The 13,894-nt window shown below is 45.4% G+C and overlaps 1 protein-coding gene across 1 annotated transcript in view; it reads left to right on the top strand.

The window, feature by feature from the left end:
• Nucleotides 1-13,894, top strand: part of CCNJL (cyclin J-like) — a 76,383-nt gene that overhangs the window by 43,188 nt on the left and 19,301 nt on the right. The gene's annotated exons all lie outside the window — the stretch shown is intronic.

The following is a 13,894-nucleotide window of genomic DNA, read 5'->3' as shown; positions in this document are numbered from 1 at the left end:
TGGTGTAGGAATTACTATATTGATATTGTGTTGACTGAGTAATCTACCGTAGTAGTCTACTGCTTAAATTCACCCTGTGGACAATTGATCTCTGCCTGGAGTGACCAAGGAAGAAGGAGAGTCAGGGATAGGAAGAGGAAGTGGAGTGTATGGTTAATTGCCTCCATGAACAACTGTCTCCTTTCCTGTGAGACCAGAAGAACTGGATGGTGCCCAACTACTAGTACTGAATGTTTTGATCAAAGATTCTGTAAAAGAATCCTGATCAAAAGGGAAGAAATATGGAGTACAGAGTTTTAAATTTTCATGGAATCCAGCATTTCCGAGCCATGGAGAATCGATGAACCACCAAATGATTGCTCTGAGATAATCTCTAAACCTTAAACCAAAAATCTCCCTGAAGTCTTGGTAAAACCAAATAGTAAAACAAGTAAAGCATGTCACCCTTGAGCACTGTGCTCTTGCATGGTGCCAATACGTGGAACTGACAGCAGCTACTTGAAGGATTTGTTAGGAACCTGATCTGGGGCAGTGAGTTTGTGTTAATGAGGGAGGAACAACACAAGAAGACAGTGGGAACTTGAAGAATGTGATCAAAGTCACCAAATTGTACTTGTAGAATCTGTTGAACATGTGTATGTTTTGCTATATATATTCTCAGCAACAACAAAATAAAGAAAATTTAAAGAAAAAAAAAGAATCCTGGCAATTTTCTTAAGAGATATTGGCAAATTCCTGTTTTTGTTTTTTTAAATCTAGCCTTTAAGTCATTGCTCTTGCTCTTCCCTCCTTTTGAAGTAGTATCTCAGCCTCCCTCCACCCCAGAGGCCCTCCGCTCCAGTTAGAAATCGCTTCATGCCCTCAATACTGAAGCTTTATATTCTTACTCTTTCTAATCTGCCCCCACTCAACATTTTTTGTTTTGGTTTTTTTTTTTAATCTAATTTGTACAATACATTTCTATAATGAGCTCAGTTTTGTTTTGTTTTTTTTAAATAATCTCCCTCTCCCAATCCCTGGAGACTACAAATCTGTTTTTGTCTTTAATACATTTATCTACTCCAGGTATCCTTTTGAGTTTGACTTACTTTACTCATAATGTTTTGTTCCAGGTATCCAGGTGTCCTTTAGAATCTGACTTATTTTACTCATAATGTTTCATGAGTAATATTCTCAAGGTTCTTCCGTGTCATAGTGTGTACCATAAATTCATTTCTCTTGATGGCTTAATAATATTCTGTGGTTTGACGATAGCACATTTGTTCATTTATCTGTTGGTGGGCACTTGGGTTTCCGTATTTGGATATTGTGAATAGTGAAAGAAACTTGGTTTAAGAGTGTCTGTTTCAGTCACTGTTTTGAAAAACTCAAGCAAATTCTCCTCCACAGTCTGACACTGTTTGACTTCAGTAACCCCACACATTGATCCACAAATGTTGCAGGAAGATGGCACCCGTTTTGCCTGTGGCTTTCCCCCCTCTTGGCCCACTGCCAGGAAGACCCAGGGACATAATTACCAATGCAAGAAACATGGCTTTAGCGTTTTCAGAATTTGGTCTTGTTTTCTACCCTAGCACCTTTCACCTCCTGTTGTTTATCATCCCTTTGGCTCTTTGAGTTTTCTTCCTCCCAGTTTAAGACTCTTCTACACAGAGGAACCTATCTTGCTGGGAGTCTGCACTCTGCTATTTCAGAGTCCTAAGTCAGCATTCATCTCGTTTTCCTCTTGGGAAGAGATGCAGGGCTTACAGGACATTCATGTCAGTGGAGGATAAAATGGGTATCACATTTCAGACGGCCCAGGAGAAACCTGCACCATGGCCTTTGGCCTGCAGCTGTCTGTGATCTGTGGGCTGTAGCGAGCCCTGCTTGGGGCGCGGGAGTTATATTTCCATGGGACCATGAGACTCTCACCAAACGTCTGTCTGGGGAGCCAGGATGTGAGGCGCACACTGGAGACTGCTTTGTGCTTGCTGCTCAGACAGGGCGGCAGACGTCCCCCAACACACGCCGAGGGCAGCAGCCAGCCCTGAGCTGGCAGCAGGAGTAGACTGCTCGGGGCACCTGCCATATGCTCTGGAGGCTCAAGGAAATATCCTAGTCTCCCCTCTCCCTAGGCCGACTGTCTATTCAAGGAAGTCAACTTGCCTCAGAGAGTTCTGAGTTCTGCCAATGCAGTACCAAATTATTCCCAGATAAGTACTCTACGTTCTTCTTGCCCTCAGTTGCCAGTTCTCAGGTTTTAAAGTTGTTTCCCATAAGGTTCTTTGAATGTCCTCCTGCTATCATGAAAAAGGGGTTGCTCAAGGACCTGGGTCTGCAGGAGGAGGCAGCGAACAGCACGTCTTCTAGGTCAAGGGTGGGAACGTCCGGCCATGCCATCTGTTGCAGCTTCCTTCTTCCCTGACCCCTCCCTTCACCCCATTCCTGGGCCACATCACATGGAAACCTGTGGCCAGGCTGTGTGGTAGTGTTGCCATCTCGAGTAGTTTGCCCAAGGTCACGTATCTTGGCGTTTTGCTTTTGCTTAGTTCATGCTGCTGGGAGATGAGTGGGCTGGTGAGAGTTCAGCCCTGGGGTAGAGAATGGGAAAGAAAGCCAGAAAGGCAAGGGGAGCAACCAGTGGTCACAGCCTTTTTGCTCATAAAACTCCAGTTGCATGGAGTCTGTTCCAACTCATGATGACCCCATGAATGTCTGTATTGAACTGTGCTCCATAGAGTTTTCAGTGGCTGATTTTTTGTAAAATCACCAGGCCTTTCTTCCAAAGCACCTCTGGGTAGACATGGACTTCTAACCTTTGGGGGAATCCTTTTACTAGGATGTTACAGCCTAAATATAAGACGTGGAGAAAGAGATTTGGGGCTGGGGCTGCTCAAGAAGACTGGAGAGTGCTAGTTCGGCTAGTCCCTTTTTTCCCCTCATCTTCCCATCCAGGACAGCATTCAGCCAATTGTGGTAGTGTCATTTTGGGGTGATGGGATCCCATTTGCTTTCTTCTCTTTTTTCTTTGTAACTTTTTACATTTTAAAATAATATATAAATTGATAATTATGTTACGACACATAAAAGATATGTTTTCATTTTTAAAAAATTCCAAGGGTAGTGAAATACCTAACCCAATCATACAAACAAACCCACTACCATCGACGCCTTGCTGACTCATAAGAGTAGAACTGCCCCATCGAGTTTCCGAGACTGTTAACCTTCTAGGCAGCACGGTGCCACATCTTTCTTCCATAGCGAGGCTGGTGGGTTTGAACTGTCAACCTTTAGATTAGCAGCTGAGCGCTTAAGCACTGAGTTGACAGGGCTCCTTAGCGTTAGGTAACATACCCACTGCTGGTGAGTTGATCCTGACTTGTGGCCATCGTGGGTTTCCAAGGTTGAAATCATTACAGAAGACTACTACATCTTTCTCCTAGAGAGTGGCTGGTTAGCAGTCCACCACCCTCTGGGTTAACAGCCCCAACAGGACTCCTCCAGCAGAAGCCATTGAATAAATGCCAGTATGTCTATAATAGAGAGGAACTTAAGATGTTTCTCCAGGTATTATGAACAAAGCAAGTTCAGTAAGAACTCACTTGTGTACATTATATATTTGTATATGCCCAGGACATTTCTAGAAAAACAGACTCAATCCTTTTGAAAATTTTAAGTCCACTGTCCCATTACCATAGTTTTTTGTGTGTCCTTCCAGACCCATGTGTCCTTACATGTTTGTGTAATTGGAACATATATTCATTTACAAGAAGAAAAAACCTATCATAGATTATACCCATATAAACTGCCCAGTAAACAAAATAGCCAGATTGTCCCCTACCCACTCCACCCCCTACCTCCCATCTTTCTAATCCCAGTTCTATGGTACGTTCTCTTTGCAAACTTTAACTTCCTTTCACTCTCATTTCTGCACCCAGCCCCTCCCTGAGAAAACAGTGCAGGGTTGATTTTCTCTGGACTGAGCAATGCTGACCCTGACTGACAGTGTCTGGTAAGTGGAAAGCAGTGGGCCATTTCCCCAAATACAGCTGGGGACAGCAAGTCCATCTGTTTCTTGGAATACAGTTCTGACTTCCGGTTTTATAGGAGAGACTGAGTCCTCATACAGGCTTCATCTTGGGGACTCTCATCTCATCCCCAGGAGAGGAAAGCATCAGGAGGAAGAGGGGCCAGGTGACCTTTATGCAGCTGAGTCTGTTGTGCTGTGAAGCACTTACTACAGAGTCTCCTTACTGTAGGGTTTTTTTGGATTTTGTTGTTGCTGTTTGTATTAGAAAACATCTTTTGTCACTACTAGGCACCAATGGATTAATTCCAACTCATAGTGACCCCATGTAGCAGAGTAAAACTCCCCATCGCATTTTCTAGGCTGCCATCTGTATAAAAGCCGATTGATTGCCAGGTCTTTTTCCCATGGAGCCGCTGCATGGGTTCAAATTGCCAATCTTTCAGTTAGGTGGTTAAGTGCTTAACTGTTGTGCCACCTGGATTCTACCCACTTGCAAAATGGGTTTTCAAGAACAGAATAAAAACTCACTGCCCATCCTACTCTCCAAAGCCAACTTCTAGGATCCGTTTCTTGGTCTCCTTCTGAAATGGATTTAGGAGTCCCTGGATGGTGCAGAAAAACCCGAAGGTGGATGGTTCAGATCCATGCAGAGGCACCTTGGAAGAAAGGCCCAGCAATTGTCTTCTGAAAGATCACAGTCATTAATAAATACATAAAAAATTTTTTAAAGGATTGAATCTGTTTTTCTAGAAATGTCATGTGCATGTACGAATATAATGTACACAAGTGAGTTCATACTGTACGTACTTTCTTCATAGTACCTAAAGAAACATCTCAAGTTCCTCTCTGTGACAGACACACAGGCATTTATTTAATGGTTCCTGCTGGAAGAGCCCTGTTGGCTCAGTGTTAACCCACGCGGCATTGGACTGCAAACCAGAGTCAGCAGTTCAAATCCACCATTCACTCCATAGGAGACAGATGAGGGTGTCAGCCCCTGTAAAGGTCTCAGAAACTGTTGTGTCTTTTAGAGTTCCTCTGAGTTGGATGGATTTATCAATGGCATTCAAATGATGCATTTGTGTTTGTTTTTTCACTGCTATAAGAAGAAACCATTTTTCCCCCTATATCTTTTTGTACCGTGTTGTTAGTATGTCTGCAAGATAAATCCCTAGAAGTGACATTGTTTTTGTCAAAAGGTATGTGTGAATAAGATTTTCATCGGTAGGACTGAATTACCTTACAGTAATTCAGCTCAGCTGACAGCTAATGAGAACCTTTTTTTCTTAAATTGAACTTAATTTTTGAGAGCTACTTTTCTCCACCCTAACCCCTCACCACGTATCCATGTGTGACTTCACTCCTGTGTCCTCAGTATTGAGTGCATTTGTGATCCATGTCCCGGCTGTGTTTTGTCCAGGCTGTACAGATGAGCAACGTGTTTTCAGACCAAATAGCTTTTAGGGCTCCTTAAGCCAGAAATCAATAGCCTCATTTCTTAGGACAGATTCCAATAAAAGCAATTGCCTGCCTGGCCCTTGTAGCCAGAGCCTCAGAGGATTCTCCCAATAAACCCCTCTCATCCCTACCACTGCCTCCCTCACCCCTTCTTTGATTACTTGGCAACTGTTGCTTCTAAGAAGCAGCTTCTTTTTGATAGCAGAGCAGGGGGGCGGGTTGGGGTCAGCCCCTACTGGATATTTCGGAACCTTGAAAGCAGCCTTAATCCCTTCTGGTAGACAGGATGAACTAATGAGACGCCTTCCTGCCTGGAGAAGCTTTGCACACCAGCTTCCCCCAAAGCAGGGATACTCTGAGATGCCTCCGGGCTGCAGTTGTAGGCAGCGGATGCAGAGGGGGTGGGGTTTCCAGGTGGCCTTTTTCAGGGTTGTGTTTCAGACAAAGCATGACATTTATTTATAGGATTAAACCCAAATCTGCAAGGAAATGCAGCAGCCCCTGTATAGAAGATGATTTAACAGTTCCTTGCATCTCACACAAGACTGGCCAGGAGAAATCCATTCTTCCCCTCCCCTGGCTGCATTTTTTTTAGTGTTTTAACATTTCAGAAATCGGGTCTTGCATTCTGTGTGTGCACTTAATGTGTGACAACATATATTCTTCCTCTAAAAAGTGGCAATGGTGCATCTTCTTCTGACCAGTGGCATTTTAGCAAAAATAAATTAAGGTACTGAGATGGTGGCTGCCCACGCAGACTGGAAAGGGTGGTCCATTGTGTGAGTGCCAAACAGCAAATCCCCCTGCACAGCTCGAATGTGACAGCAGAGTGAGCCGGGGACGTGGCTGTTTTCCATTTCCTGTTCCTATCTGGCTGCCTGAGAGCTGTTTTTGTGGGGAGGGATTTTGTGTGAACTCGCTGGGTTGAAAACTCCCACATTGTACAGTTTATCTTAGAAAGTCTGGTGCCCAGTCTGTTGCCTAGGGCCTGGGCTTCTTGGCTCTGTCCGTTTTTTAGGGTGGTATTTAACATGCAGTGTTCAGGAGCACCTGTCCCCACACAGGGAAATAGTAAAAAAATATTTATTTGACGGAACCGACCCCACGGCACTTCCAACAACAGCAACTATGTGCCAGGCAAGGAGCCCTGGTGGCAAAGTGGTTAAATTGCTTGGCAACTAACTGAAAGTCTGGCAATTGAAGCCCAACGGTTGCTTCAAGAGAGAAAGATGTGGGAGTCCTGGTGTAGCGCTGCAGGATAATGTGCTGGACTGCAGGGTCGGTGGGTCGAACCCACCAGCCTCTCTTCAGAATGCCTGCACAGGGTCACTATGGGTTGGAACCGACTCGATATGGCACTAGCAGCAACAACAACTTGTGCCAGGCCAGGAGCCCTGGTGGCAAAGTGGTTAAAGTGCTTGGCAACAAACTGAAAGGCTGGCGGTTCAAGCCCAACAGTTGCTTTGAGAGAGAAAGATGTGGTAGTCTGCTTCCATCAAGCGTTCCACCCTGGGTGTTGTTCAAGTACTAGTCAAAAGATTGGCAAGTCTAACCTATCCAGAATACCTGGGAAGACAGGCCTGGCAGTGCGCCATAGTTTTAGACCTGTTAAGGAGCAGTTCTACTCTGCACACATGGGTTGCCTTGAGTTGGAGTTGACTCACTGAGAACTAACAATGTTGGATGCCAGGCACTGAGGTCAGCTGTGGAGACAGTGGTGAATGAAGGGCATGCGTACAGTCCCTGTTGTTGAAGAGGATTCTTCCCACACATATCGTGTGTGCCTGCTATGTGCTGGTGTAGATTTCTAGCACCTTTGATGTCAGGCACCCATCTGCTCCGCACTCCGTCTGATGTCTGGCTGCTTGGGAGGTAGGCATTCATATTTTCTTTTTACTTACTTTAACCTTGAATTCTGTCTGCAGTGCATACCTGTGTCTTATAAACCCTTACAGCCAGGATTGCAGGATACCATCATCTTGTTAATTCTGAAGTCCATGTGGGTGGGGCTATATTGTCCTTGTTCCTGAGGACCCTTCATTACTGAGGAGAACCCAGATGGGAGTGCCTTTAAGATTGTTGCTCTTACTGCTTTGGATAGGAGACTAGGGCTCCATGTGGCTTGAAGATTCCCTCAGCTTTAGGGATTGAGCAGCCTGCCCTTGCCTTGCCCTAGGTTCCCATCACCTAAGTGGTGGTGTCATTTGTGATAGGACTGGGCAACTTCGGTTGGTTGAAAACCAGTTTCAAATCTGGAAGCAATACACAGGGGGCTTTAAAAAGTTCATGGAAAAATGGAATTTTTCTATGAATTTTTTAAAGTCCCCTTGTGTGTTGGCTGCTTACACCCCTGTTGTTGTTGTTGTTGTTATGTGCCATTGAGTCATTTCCAACCCATAGCAACCCTGTATAGGGTTTCCAAGAAGCAGCTGATGAGCTTGAACCACTAACCTTGTGATTCAAATCAACCTTGTGGTTGAGTGCTTATGCTACAGAGCCACCCCAGGAATCTGGTGGTTGGATTACAGATTGCTTTCCTTTTCATGTGTTTGCCTATATTTTTAAGACTGTTTCCCAGGAGTCTGTGTTGCCTGCCCACCTCCCAAATCTGTTCAGCGAGTATTTTGGTGTCTAGGTAGGAAATGTCTCTTCTTTGCCACTAACATGTGGGGGATTTCTGGGACTCCTTTAGGAAAGTCTGACACTTCCAGACTTGTGGGCACCTGTGGAGCAGGTTCATGCTGGGGTATACTTGGGTCAGGACAGACTCATATTCTAGAACCTTCTCTGGCAGTTACTCTGCCAGTCTGGCTTCCAAATTCTGATCATTGGCATTTTGTCTTCTGTGAGGGGCCTTAAATGTTTTTTGTCAGTGAAAAAAATGGTGCTTGTTCATCACATAAAATTGTTGGTAAGGGCTATTGAGTCGGTTCCACTCATGGCGACCCGGTATACGGTTTCTGAGGAGTGGCTGGTGAGCTTGAACCGCCAACTTTGCAGTTCAAACATACTTTACAGTCTAGTGCATTAACCCACAGAGCCATACCAAGACTCCTACATAAAATTAGGAAGTGGAAAAAGAAAGCCAGACTGAAATAACAACTGCTTGAAATCTCAATATGTATTTTTTCTTTTTTTCTATAGTCAGGGTGTTGGTGGGATGAGCAAACTCAAGCCTCTATGATGATGGAATCACTCTCTGCCTGCCAAGCAGGTCCTAAGATTTTTACAAAGATTTACTCATTTAATTCTCAAAACAAGGTAGGCAGTGTTGCTTTCCATATTCACGGAGACGGAAACTGAGGCTGAGAAGTTTCGGTCACTTTCCAGGAAGCAGCGTGGCGAGGAGGGGAGCCCAGTTATCAGGACCTTGAGTGTTTGTCCTCAGCCACTGCACTGCAGCCTCCCTTGTCCACTTCTTTCCATGGGTGTTCAGGGAAGATTCAGGCCAGGGGATGGGAAGGTTGCTGGGAGACTCCCGGATCCTCTGCTTTCTGAGTTGGTAGGGCTGCCTTTCCGCTGACCTAGATGGACACCTGGCATGGTGCTGTAGGGTAAGCACTGGACGGCTAACCACAGGGTCAGCGGTTCAAACCCACCAGCCACTCCTTGGGAACCTTATACTGGGTCGCTGTGAATCGGAACCCACTCGTTGCTTAGCAACAACAGATGAAAACAGTAGCCTTCAGGACTGGTCGGTGTCTGAAGGAAGCTCTCTTGACCTGGAGAGGAGTGGCCAGTTTTGTCTTTTCTACTCCCTGCTCCCAGTAGAAATGTGAACAAAGGGTCCAGTGACCCCAGAGTCAATACTTTGGCCCTGCAACCCAGGAATCACACTCTGCTCTTCTTACAGCCCCATCAGGTCAGTCCAGAAGTGGCCCCTGAGGAATCAAGAATGAGCGTCTGCAAAGCGGTGATTTAGGAAAAGAACTCCCTTCCTTTGTACGGAGAGCAGTCATGTGGGACTTGATCTGGTCCCAGAGGCCAGCAGTGAACATAGTCCCCAGCATGCAGCCCCTGCTTCTCGGCAGCTCAGAACAGCATTGGGGAACAGGCCACTTGTAAAGCAGAACACAGAGGAACCAGGCATCTGCTGGGGCAGTTGATACATGAAGGCATCACACAATTGCTTCATCCTGAAACAGGCACATCTCACAGACAGAAGGGAAGCCGAGTATGACCTAGCTGATTGAATGCTGCCTTTGACCTGTGAGGCATTTTGCAATTACCTTCTAAAGAAAAACACACCCAGTCTCACCTCTAATCTGTTACCAGAGTTGGACTCAGAAATGGATTCAATCTGTTGGAATTGTGCTTGCTGTCATTCTTTCTCCTTTCTTCCTTCACTCAGTATTTACAGAGGCCCACTCTGCCGAGACTGGAGATGCAACTGTGAATAGGAGAGTCTTGCTTTGCAGAGGGAAAGGAGGAAGAACTGGAAGCAAACTGTTTTGTCTCATAAGGGAGTACAACCCGGGGAGCACCCAGGTCACACCAACTCTACCCAATGGGCGTTGGAAGCCCAGATATAGCTAATATTGGTTATCTGAGACATTTCTTAACCGCAGGGTTCCCAGAGGAGCCAGATCTTGGGAGCAGCAACAACAGCAGGTCTTTAAGGGAAGAGTGAGAGGAGGATGCTACCTAGCTCCCTCCCCCAAATCTTTTTCACAGCTTCTTTCTTTCTTCAAAGACCACAGAAACACTGCCAGCTAACTGGAGAATTTGCTTGCTCTCTCCCTAGTTTTTTCTCTCCCTCACGTCACATCCCATCCAAAAGCTAAATTATCATTGCATCTGTGATTGTGATTGATTGATAGGGTGGGTTGGTCCTGAAAAATTCACCATCTGTCTGTCAGTGTGTCATACCATGGTGAGTTGCTTGTTGCTGTGATGCTGGAAGCCATGACACTTGTATTTCAAACTTATCAGGGTCACCCATAGTGGACAGATCTCAGCAGAACTTCTAGACTAAGATGAGGAAGAAAGACCGGGCAATCTACTTCTAGAAGTTAGCCAATAAAAAAAAACCTCTGGATCACAAGAGAAGAGAAGATTGTTTATTATTTGCTTTGAGCACATCATCAGGAGGGAACCATTGTTGGAGGAGGACGTCATGTTTGGTGAAATAGAGGGCCAGTGGGGATTGGATTGGCACATTTTGTGTCTGACTTATTTCACTTAGCATGTTTTCAAGCTTCAGCCATGTTGTGATATTTATCAGGACTTCATTTCCCTTAATTGTCATTGATAAGCTCCATAGAGTCAGTTCCGACTCATAGCGAACTTAATGCACAACACTGCCCAGTCCTGCGCCAACCTCACAGTCATTGTTAAGCTTGAGCCCATTGCTGCTGCCACTATCGTGCCAATCCATCTTGTTGGGGGTCTTCCTCTTTTTCTCTGACCTTCCACCTAGCTAACATGATATCCTTCTCCTGGGAGTGGTCCTTCCTGACAATATGTCCAAAGTATGAGAGACATAGTTTCACCACTTGGCTTCTGAGAAGCATTCTGGTTGTACTTCTTCCAGCACAGATTTGTTTGTTCTTGAAGTACTTTTAATATTCTACTCCAACACCATAGTGCTTTTAATATTCTACTCCAACACCATAACTCAAATGCATCAGTTCTTCCTTATTCTCAATAAGGGAGACAGTAGAAGAATTGATGCATTTGAGTTTCCCTTGATAGCTGAGTGATACTCCACTGTGTATATGCATCACATTTTATTTATCTACTCATCTGTTGATACAGGCTTTTGGCTACTGTACTCTTCTTTATAAGCCTATGCTTGATTCAGATAGAGACCTTTGACTCCGATCATGTCGCCCACTCTTGTGTCTCTCTCATGACTGTGGGCATGTTTGAGTGCATTGCTGTAACTGTTGTACCAATCCATCCTCACTGATCCTCTACTTAAATCCTAGTATTGTGAGAAAAAATTAAAATAAATGCAGCATAAACAGAAGGGAGGGGTGGAGAGAAGGGGGTTAGGTTACTTGAGTGGGTATGCAACTGGTTTGACACCCACATCTACAGGGATTCCTGCACCCAGATACCCTTTAAGGGGACTTTATAAGGTTGCAGAGGTCATTGTGACTATATTGGAGAAAGTTGTAGAAAGTTAAGGACTTTGAAGCCATTTATTCATTCATTAAAAAATACAAAAGAATTTAAAGAGTGTTAATTTTACTCTGTGCCCAAGGACACACAAGGGAGTGAGGAAGGAAAACTGAGCATGAACTTGAGTCTCCTGAGGAGGCATTCTTGCCTGTGTGTTTCTAGTCAGGACCTCCCCGGAATCCTGGCTCTCTGGGTCACAGGTTCCATGGCCCTCATTAACTCTCCTCAGGACAAGCTGTAAATAACACTTGGCAGGTTGCATTTAGAGAGCCATATCTTGTGTGGCACTGTGGGTTAATGCGCCAGACTTCAAAGCTGTTTGAACTGCATGGTCAGCGGTTCAAGCTCACCAGCTGCTCCTCAGAAACCCTATACAGAGTTGCTATGGGTCGAAACTGACTCGACAGCACTTCAGAACATCAACAGTCTTACCCCTCCTGGTGGCCACTTCTCTTGACTCAGAGAAGGAAGTATGAGGAGTAAAAATGCGCAGAAAAATGGCCTCCTGTCAGCCCAGTGCGGCCTGAGAACTAATGAGCCTTCCACTCTTTGGGATACACTACTTCCTTTCCCATAATGGGATGCTGGGAAAAAGACCTTTGATCCAGAGCTTTTTCTTTCCTTTTGTGTCTGCCCCCACCTTTTCTATTGCCTGGTGTTTCCCACAGCTACCTGGGAAAGTGTCAGGCCTCACCTGGAGATGGCGCCAGGCCAGGCCCCATCCAAGCAGCTCAGCATATTTTGTTCAGATCTACTTCCCAGCTTGAGGACTAGGGTGCGCCTGACCCAGGCCATTGTGTTTTCAATGGCCTCATATGGATGCGAAAGCTGGACAGTGAATAGGGAGGATCATAGAAGAATTGATGCCTTTGAGTTGTGGTGTTGGAGGAGAGTACTGAGGGTGCCATGGACTGCCAAAAGAACCAATAAATCTGTTTTGGAAGAAGTGCAGCCAGAGTGCTCCTTGGAGGCCAGGTGGCTAAGCTTCGTCTCTCCTACTTTGGACATATTGTCCGGAGGAAACAATCGTTGGAGAAGGATGTCATGCTGGGTAGGGTGGAGGGTCAGAGAAAAAGAGGAAGACCCCCAACGAGATGGATCAGCCAGGTGGCATCATTGATGGACTCAAGTGTGGCAGCGGTAGTGAGGTTGGCCCAGGATCGAATATTGTTTCGTTCTGCTGTGCATGGTGTCGCTATGAGTAGGTTCCGACTCGATGGCACCTGACAACAACAACAACAACAACTTCCCCTTCTATCACCAGTACCACACAAGGCAGGACAGAGGGCTCCTGCCAGTTATGGAGTATCCAAAGGGTCTCACTTTCTGATCAGATTTTGTTTCTCATTCTCAGATAGAAAGGTTCAAGACTTTGTACTAGGATCAGAGGTGACCATTCTAGGGGAAGAGTAGCTTTGCATCTTTTTTAAGGTGTCATGTTTCTCTTAGGAATCCTGGTAGTGCAGTGATTAAGTGCTTAGCTGCTAATGGAAATGTCAGCAGTTCCAGCCCACCAGCTGCTCTGCAGGAGAAAGGTGTGGTAGACTGCCTACGTAAAGATTAGGTGGCAGTTGTAGTTGTGTGCCATTGAGTTGGTTCTGACTCATAGCAACCCTGTATAGGGTTTCCAAGACGGGGCTGGTGAGTTTGAACCACCAACCTTGCAGTTAGCAGCTCAGTGCGTATTCTGCAATGCCACACCAGGATTAGATTACAGCCTTGGAAACTCTTTGAAGCAGTTCTATTCTATCCTGTAGGATTGCTGTGAGTGAGCAAAGGGTTTGTTTCGTTGGTGTGGCGCTGTAGGATAAGTACTTGACCTGCAGTACTTATCCTACAGTTTGAACTGCAAAGTTGGCCACTCCTCGTAAACCTTGGACAGAGTTGCAAGATTCAGAATCGATTCGATGGCACTTAACAACAACATGTTGAGGGAAGAAAGTAGCCAACTGCTGCTTTAAAGCCCAACTCTCTTTAGGCAGGAGACTTAGCGCGGTCTCTGAGCTGGGTTAATGGGTGCCTTGCTGGCAGGAAGGAGTGGGAACAGCACAGAAGGCAGCCGGTGCAGCTGCTGGTGGGCAGCCACTGGGCCTTAGACTCAGGAGTGAGGGTAACCCGTGCTTTCTCCAGTAAGCCGTTCTGTGTGGTTTCCCTTTTTATTTAAGTGTATTTTTTGAAAGGCAGTATAAGTGTTAATGATTGTTGGAGCTAAATAATGCGTTCATGGGGGTTCAGTGCTTACTTTTTTCTTTTTAATGTTTAACATTTTCAGCAACAGTTTTTTTTGTTTTTTTTTTT

This window comes from Chrysochloris asiatica, unplaced genomic scaffold (assembly GCF_000296735.1).
Source record: "Chrysochloris asiatica unplaced genomic scaffold, ChrAsi1.0 scaffold00073, whole genome shotgun sequence".
In the NCBI taxonomy this organism is placed as follows: domain Eukaryota; kingdom Metazoa; phylum Chordata; class Mammalia; order Afrosoricida; family Chrysochloridae; genus Chrysochloris; species Chrysochloris asiatica.
The sequence above is the reverse complement of the archived record's forward strand: the minus strand, read 5'-3'. Positions and strand labels throughout refer to the sequence as shown.